The sequence below is a fragment of the Peromyscus eremicus genome, chromosome 9 (genome assembly GCF_949786415.1).
Source record: "Peromyscus eremicus chromosome 9, PerEre_H2_v1, whole genome shotgun sequence".
Classification (NCBI taxonomy): domain Eukaryota; kingdom Metazoa; phylum Chordata; class Mammalia; order Rodentia; family Cricetidae; genus Peromyscus; species Peromyscus eremicus.
In genome coordinates, this window is record NC_081425.1 from 99013792 (window position 1) to 99021807 (window position 8016).

The window sequence follows — 8016 nt, forward strand, 5'->3', positions numbered from 1 at the left end:
CATGGCATATCAAATTGCAGTAAGACTCCACATCCTCTCCAGCATGAACTGTCACTGTTTTTGAATTTAGTCATTCTGACGGTGTAAGATGGAATCTCAGAGTCATTTCTCTGATGACTAAGGATGTTTGAACATTTCTCTAAGTGTTCCTTGGCCATTTGAGATTCTTTTGTTGAGAATTTTCTGTTTAAGTCTGTACCTTTTTTTTTTTATTAGATTATTTGTATTTTCTGATGTCTAGTTTCCTTAACTCTGTGTATTTTGGAAATCAGCCTTCTGTCAGATGTGGGGTTGGTGAAGATCTTTTCCCATTCTGTAGGTTGCCATTTTGTCCTATTGGTGGTGTCCTTTGCCTTACAGAAATTTTTTAGTTTCATGAGGTCCCATTTATTAATTGTTGATCTCAGTGTCTGTGCTTCTGGTGCCCTATTCAGCAAGTTGTGTCCTATGCCAATGCATTCAAGGCTATTTCCCACTTTCTATTCTATCATGTTCAGTGTGTTTGGATTTATGTTGAGGTCTTTGATCCATTTGAACTTGAGTTTGGTGTAGGGTGATAGATATAGATTAATTTGCATTCTTCTACATGCTGCCCTCTAGTTAGACTAGCATCACTTGTTGAAGATGCTTCCTTTTTTCCATTGTATAATTTTGGCTTCTTTGTGAAAGATCAGGTACCTGTAGGTGTGTGGATTTAAGTCTAGGTCTTCCATTTGATTTCATTGATCCACCTGTCTGCTTTTATGTCAGTACTATGTGGTTTTTAATTACTATAGTTCTGTAGTTGAGCTTAAATTGGGGATGGTGATACTTCCAGAAGTAATTTTATTATGCAGGATTGTTTTAGCTTTCCCAGGTTTTTTGTCTTTTCTTGAATTGAGTATTGTTCTTTCAAGGTCTGTAAAGAATTGTTTTGGTATTTTAATGGTGATTGCTTTTGGTAAGATGGTCTTTGTATATTGTGTGATATTTTGTTTGTATTCTGACAAAGTTTGCCTGAAGTTTAGAGGGCAGAGCTAGTCACAAGTTAACCATAGAGGCCAGGCAGTGGTGGCACACACCTTTAATCCCAGCACTTGGGAGGAGGAAGCAGGAAGATTAAGAATTCAAGGCCACCAGTTTAAAAGAACCAGTCTAAAGGAGAAACAGAATAAGTGAGACAGTCGATTAGCTTGAACTGTTTGGGAGGCCCCCAGGCAGTGGGACTGGGACCTGTCCTTAGTGCATGAGCTGGCTGTTTGGAGCCTGGGGCCTATGCAGGGACACTTTGCTCAGCCTGGGTGAAGGGAGGAGGGGACTGGACCTGTCTTGACTGAATCTACCAGGCTGAGCTGAATCCCCAGGGAGTCCTTGCCCTGGAGGAGATGGGAATGGGTGGCTGGGTTGGGGGGTGGTGGAGGAGGGGCGGGAGGAGGGAGGACAGGGGAATCCGTGGCTGATATGTAAAATTAAATTAAATTAGAGAGAGAGAGAGAGAGAGAGAGAGAGAGAGAGAGAGAGAGAGAGAGAGAAACAGAAAAACATAAAAAGGATTTGTCAATATCCCTTCTTTTTGCATTTTGTGGAATAATTTGTAGAGTATTGGTATTAGTTCTTTTTTGAAAGTCTGATAGAATTCTGCACTAAAACCCATCTGACCCTGAATTCTTTTTGGTTGCAAGACTTTTAATGACTGCTTCTATTTTCTTAGGGTTTATATGTCTGTTTAAATTGTTTGTCTGATCTTGATTTTATTTTGGTAAGTGGTATCTATCAAGAAATTTGACCATTTCTTTTAGATTTTCCAATTTTGTGGAGTACAGGTTTTTGAAGTATGACCTGATGATTCTCTGAATATCCTCAGTGTCAGTTGTTAGTCCCCCTTTTCATTCCTGATTTTGTTCATTTGGATTCTCTCTCTATCTTTTAATTTGGATACACATTTGTCTACTTCATTGACTTTCTCAAAAAACCTATTCTTTCTTTCACTGATTCTTTTTATTCTTCTCTGTGTTTCTATTTTATTGATTTCAGCCCCCAGTTTGATTATTTATTCTTGTCTACTCCTCTTGAGTGTGTCTGCTTCTTTTTGTTCTATAGATTTTAGGTGTATTGTTATGTCACCAGTATGAGACATTTCAAGATTCTTTATGAGGGTGCTTAGTGCTGTGAACTTTCCTCTTAGCACTGCTTTTATTGTGTCCCATATGTTTGGGTATGTTGTGCATTTATTTTCATTGAGTTATAGGAAGTCTTGAAATTCTTGATCCAATGGTAATTCAGCAGAGAGTTGTGCAGTTTGCGTAAGTTTGAAGGCTTTCTGTTGTTTCTTTTGTTGTTGAAATTTAACTTTAATCCTTGGTGGTCTGATAGGATGCAGGGTGTTATTTCAATTTTCTTGTATCTGTTAAGACTGGCTGTGTGACTGAGTATATGGTCAATTTTGGAGAGTGTTCCATTAGGTGCTGAGAGGAAAGTGTATTATTTTGTGTTTGGGTAAAGTGTTCTATAGATATCTGTTAGGTTCATTTGGGTTATAATGTCTGTTAGCTCCAGTATTTCTGCTTTTGTCTGCATGGTCTGTCCATTGGTGAGAGTGTGATATTGAAGTCTCCCACTATCAGTGTGTGAGAGTAAATGCATGATTTAAGCTTTAGTAGTGTTTCCTTCTCAAAATGCATGCCCTTGTGTTTGGGACACAAATGTTGAGAATTAAAACATCATCTTGGTGGATTTTTCCTGTAATGTACATGAAGTGTTCTTCCCATCTCTTTTGACTAATTTTGGTTTGAAGTCTAATTTCTTGGATATTAGAATAGCTAAACCAGCTTACTTTTTGGAATGATTTGCTTGGAAAATCTTTTTCCAATCTTTTACTCTGAGGTAACATTTATTTTTGATATTGAGGCATGTTTCTTGTATGCAACAGAAGGATGGATCTTATTTTCAAATCCATTCTGTTTGTCTCTGTCGTTTTATTGGGGGAACTGAGCCCACTTATATTGAGAGATATCAATGACCAATGTTCATTAATTCCTGTTCTTTTTTTGTAGTTGTTGAGGGTTTTAGTGTGTGTGTGTGTGTGTGTGTGTGTGTGTGTGTGTGTGTGTGCGCGCGCGCGCGCGTACGCACTTCCCTTCTTTGGGTTATGCTGTTGTGAGAATAATTATTGCTTGCATTTTTGTGGGTGTAGTTAACCTCCTTGGGTTGGAGTTTTCCTTCTAGTACCTTCTGCAGGGCTGGGTTTGTGGACAGATATTCTTTAAATTTGACTTTATTATGGAATATCTTGTTTTCTCCATCTATGGTTATTGAAAGTTCTGCTGGGTATAGTAGTCTGTGCTGGCAGCTGTGGTCTTACATATCAGTTGAAGCCCTTCTGGCTTAGAGTGTCCATTGAGAAGTCAGGTGTAATTTTAATTGGTCTGCCTTTATACATTATTTGTTCTTTTTCTCTTTAAGCTTCTAGCATTCTTTCCTTGTTCTGTGTGTTTACTGTTTTGATTACACGATGAGGGGGCTCTTTCTTTTCTGGTCTGATCTATTTGGTGTTCTGTAAGCTTTTTGTATCTTTGTAGGCATGGCCTTCTTTAGGTTAGGAAAATTTTCTTCTATGATTTGGGCCTTTCAGCTTGGAACATTCTCCTTCTTCTAGTTCTGTTATTCTTAGGTTTAGTCTTTTCATTGTGTCCCAGATTTTCTGGATGTTTTGTGTCATGAATTTTTTAGATTTAACATTTTCTTTGACCAATGAATCAATTTCTTCTATCGTGTCTTCAAGTCTGAGAGTCTCTATTCCAACTCTTATATGCTGTTGGTGATGTTTTCATCTGTAGTTCCCGTTCACTTACCTAGATTTTCCAATTCAGAATGCCCTCAGTTTGTATATTCTTTATTTTTTTCTATTTCCATTTTCAGGTCTTGAGTAGTTTTATTTATTTCCCTCAACTATTTGTTTGTTTTTTCTTGGTTTTCTTGACATTCTTTATGAGATTAATTGGCCCAATTTCTTTATTGTCTTTTTGTTGATTTCTTTAGGGGAGCTTTTATCTCCTCTTTAAACACCTCTATCATCATCATAGATTTGGTTTTAAGACTATTTTCTTGTGCTTCAGCTGTGTTGGAATATTCAGGGCTTGCTGTAGTGGGATGGCTGGGTTCTGGTGGTGACATATTGCCCTGGCTGTTGTTGTTCATGTTCTTACACTTCTGTTTAAGTATCTGGATTTGAAGTGATTATAAATTTAAGTGCCAATCTCTGGGTTTGTCTTAGTTGATAGGTCTTTTCTTCTTTGTTTTCTGTTTCCTCTCTAGTCTTCTAGCTGTTGTGGCCTATGGTTCAGTAAAGGGTCTCCACCTGCATTGGGGCTAGACTTCTGATGGCCTGGATGGTCTGTGTTCCAGATGAGGTTTCTATCTAAGTTTGCAGCCAGAGTTGTGTGTGTGTGTGTGTGTGTGTGTGTGTGTGTGTGTGTGGTCTCTGATCTGGCCAGCATTGTTCTGGGTTTCAGGATATATATGGAATTTTTCTCTCTGGGTCCCACCAAGCCCTGGCAGTCCCATAGCCCACTTATAAAATAAACATACAGACGCTTATATTATTTAAACTGTTTGGCCTAATGGCTCAGGCTTCTAGCTATCTAGTTCTTACATCTTAAATTAACCCGTTTCTATAAATCTATACCTTGCCACATGGCTCGTGGCTTACCAGTATCTTACATGTTGGTACTCATAGCGGCAGCTGGCAGCATCTCCTGACTCAGCCTTCCTATTCCAGAATTCTCTTCTCTGCTTGTCCTGCCTATACTTCCTGCCTGGCTACTGGCCAATCAGCATTTTATTTATACAGAGAGATATCCACAGCATCAAGATCCTCTCCTAGATTCTGGTGGGGTAGGAGGCTTTTGCCTGCTTTCCAGGAAGTTGGCCTGGTCTCTGGGGTTCAGGATGTTTGTCTGACTTTTGGGTTTCATGATGCTGGACTGGCCTCTGTTGGGGTAGAATGCTTCTACCAGTGGTATGGGCCAGAATATGGTGATGAGAAGAGGGGGCAGTTGGAGTTATGTTGGGTAAGTGGGTAGGGTAGGGGGTAGTTTTACCTGGGATTCAGGATGCTGGCCTGGCCTCTGTTGGAGTATAAAGTTTCCACCAGAAGTATGGGCCTGCATAAGGAGATTTATTTATTTATTGTATATGGTGTGAGCATACATACAGGCATAGAGAACAACTGGTGGGAGTCAGTTCTCTTGCACCAGGCTTGGTGGCTGGTGTCTTTACCTGGTGAACAATCTTGCCAACTCTCATCTTGCTGGCACTCATTACCTGATTTTCCTTTAATCCTTTATTTCCCTTAAGTTTAAAAGAAAGCTCTCTGTAGCGTGCATCCTAATCAGTCTTAATAATAAAAACTCAGAGTCAGATATCAGGGTGAAAGCTGAAAGATCAGAGAAGCAGAGCAACCAGCCACTAGAAAGACTTCTTATCTCTACCAAATCCTCAGCCTGAAAAGGACTGTGCTTCTGTCTCCTCCTGCCTTATATTCCTCTCTCTGCCCAGCCATATCACTTCCTGTCTCCACCTCCCTAGTGTTGGGATTAAAGGCATGAAATTCTAAGTGTTGGGATCAAAGATGTGTGCCACCACTGCCTGGCCTCTATGGCTAACTAGTGGCTTAGCTCCACACTCTGATTTTCAGGCAAACTTTATTTGTTAGATCACAACCAAAATATCACCACAGCTATCAACTGAATTTCATTTAAAATGTTGCCAAATTTATAAAGTAACTGCTGAAACAATGGTTGGATTGACAAAATCACTGTGTGTCAGAAGTAAAGAAAGATAATATACACAAAACATGCTTTATTGATTTTTTTAGAAAACAGGAAATAGGGGCTGGAGAGGTGGCTCAGTGGTTAAGAGCACTGGCTATTCTTCCAGAGGTTCTGAGTTCAATCCCCAGCACCCACATGGTGGCTCACAACCATCTGTAATGAGATCTGGTCCCTCTTCTGGCCATGCAGACAGCACTGTATACATAATAAATGAATAAATAAATAAAATAGGAAATAAAACTGTGCAAGGTTATATACACTTAATCCTAGCATTGGAAAGACAGAGTCAGGTAGATATCTGAGTTTTAAGCCAATCTGTTCTACATACTGAGCGCCAGGCCATCTAGGATAATACAGTGGGACACTATCTCAAAAAGAAAAACCAACAAAATCCCAGAAAATAAGCCATAGCATCCAGGTTTGAGTGTTTGAACTGTCTACCTGCTTTTGTGCCTACTGATTCAGTCACTAAACCTAAAACCTAGCATAGTGAAGACAGAAGAGAGAAAATGCCACTGTTCCTTATGTGGAACATTAGCCTTTTCCATACCTAAAGAGACTGAAACCTTGAAGTCAGCTCCACCAACTTTCAAGGAAGAACATGTAAGAACCGTTCAATTACAGGTCGTTAATTCATCTAATTTTCCCAACAGGATTTGCTTTGGCAAAACAAATCACCTGTTCAAGGGATTTGGCGAGGCCATTTAAGTGGTTTCAACCTATTTCAGCTACTTTTCTCTTTAACCTATTTGTGAGGCAGCTAGAGCCAATAATTGTAATGAATGCTTCTTTTGGGAAGTTGCAGTTGATGCATGGATTTTATTAGCCCTTTGACTTAAATCACCTTACTCTTGTTGTGCCCTTTTGCTGAGATTGCTGTTTTGATGGAAGACTTAGAGCTGGACTTTAGTGGTACTGGAGCTTTGAGACAACATGGTTTAGAATCTAGTCTTGTCTTTCTTAGCTGTGCGAGCCAGAGCAATTTAAAATTTTTAAGAAGACATATATTTTACCCATCCCTATTTCCTGCCCCACCATGCCCCACCCTGTGTGTGTGTCTGTCTGTCTCTGTCTCTCTTGCTTTCTCTCTCTGTGAGTGTGTGTTGTGTGTGTCTGTGTGTGGGTGTGAGCACATGAATGTAGGCACTTGTGAGCACAGAAGAGGATATCAGATCTCCTGGAGGTGGTGTTCTAAGTAGTTGTGACCTACCTGGCATGGGTGCTGGGAACCAAACTTGAGTCCTTGGCAAGAGCACTACACAGTTTTAACTGCTCAGCCATCTCTTCAGCATGTCTTAATTTTTTTCAAGTAAGTTTTTGCATTTTGAAATGCTTGTAGTGATGATTAAATGAAGTAATGAAAAGTATTAAGTTTACAGGTGTAAACTGTACACAGTGTCCAGACAGTGAGAGGCAGTCCTGTCTTTAATAGGGAACACTGAAATGGCAAAAAGCCTGGATAAATAAGAAGCACTCAAAAGATGAGGAACAATTTTTTTTTTTAACATAAACTCATCAACCACTAGAAAGAGTAGCATCTGGCTGATAGATTCCTGTTCTGCTATCAATACTAGAATGAGGTGTTTCTTCATGTTCTGGTATTCAAATACTTCTGAGTTAAAACTCAATTCTTTATTCTAATTGTTCACTTATTTACAAATGCCCATGCATATATAGCTGTGTGTGAATATGCATATATGAATGCAGGTACCAGCAGAGGCCTAAGGTGTTGTATTCCCTGGAGCTGCAGGTACAGGCTGTTGAGACCAGCTGAGCTCCAGCTGTCTGCCAAGAGCAGCTGCACACACCCCTAACTTCTAAGGATCCCCCATCCTCTAGAGCCCTTTCCAAAGGTTATGTCATCTTAGTGGGCAGACTATATGATACTTTTTAATAGGTACACCTTAGTTCCAGGGATTAATCTGTTAATGTAGATGGCAACACTGTGCTCCCTCTTTACACATTTAAACATGTGTGGTAGTTTGAATGTAAGTGGCTCCCATATTCTCATAGGCAGTGGCACTATTAGGAGGTCAACTATATTTTGAAGTATGTATGGCCTTGTTGAAGGAAGTGTCACTGTTGGGACAGGCTTTGAGGTCACTTTTGTTCAAGTTTCCCTCAGAATGACATGGAATCGACTTTCTGTTGCCTGAAAGATGTAGGAATCTCAGCTACTTCTCCAGCACCATGTCTGCCTGCATAC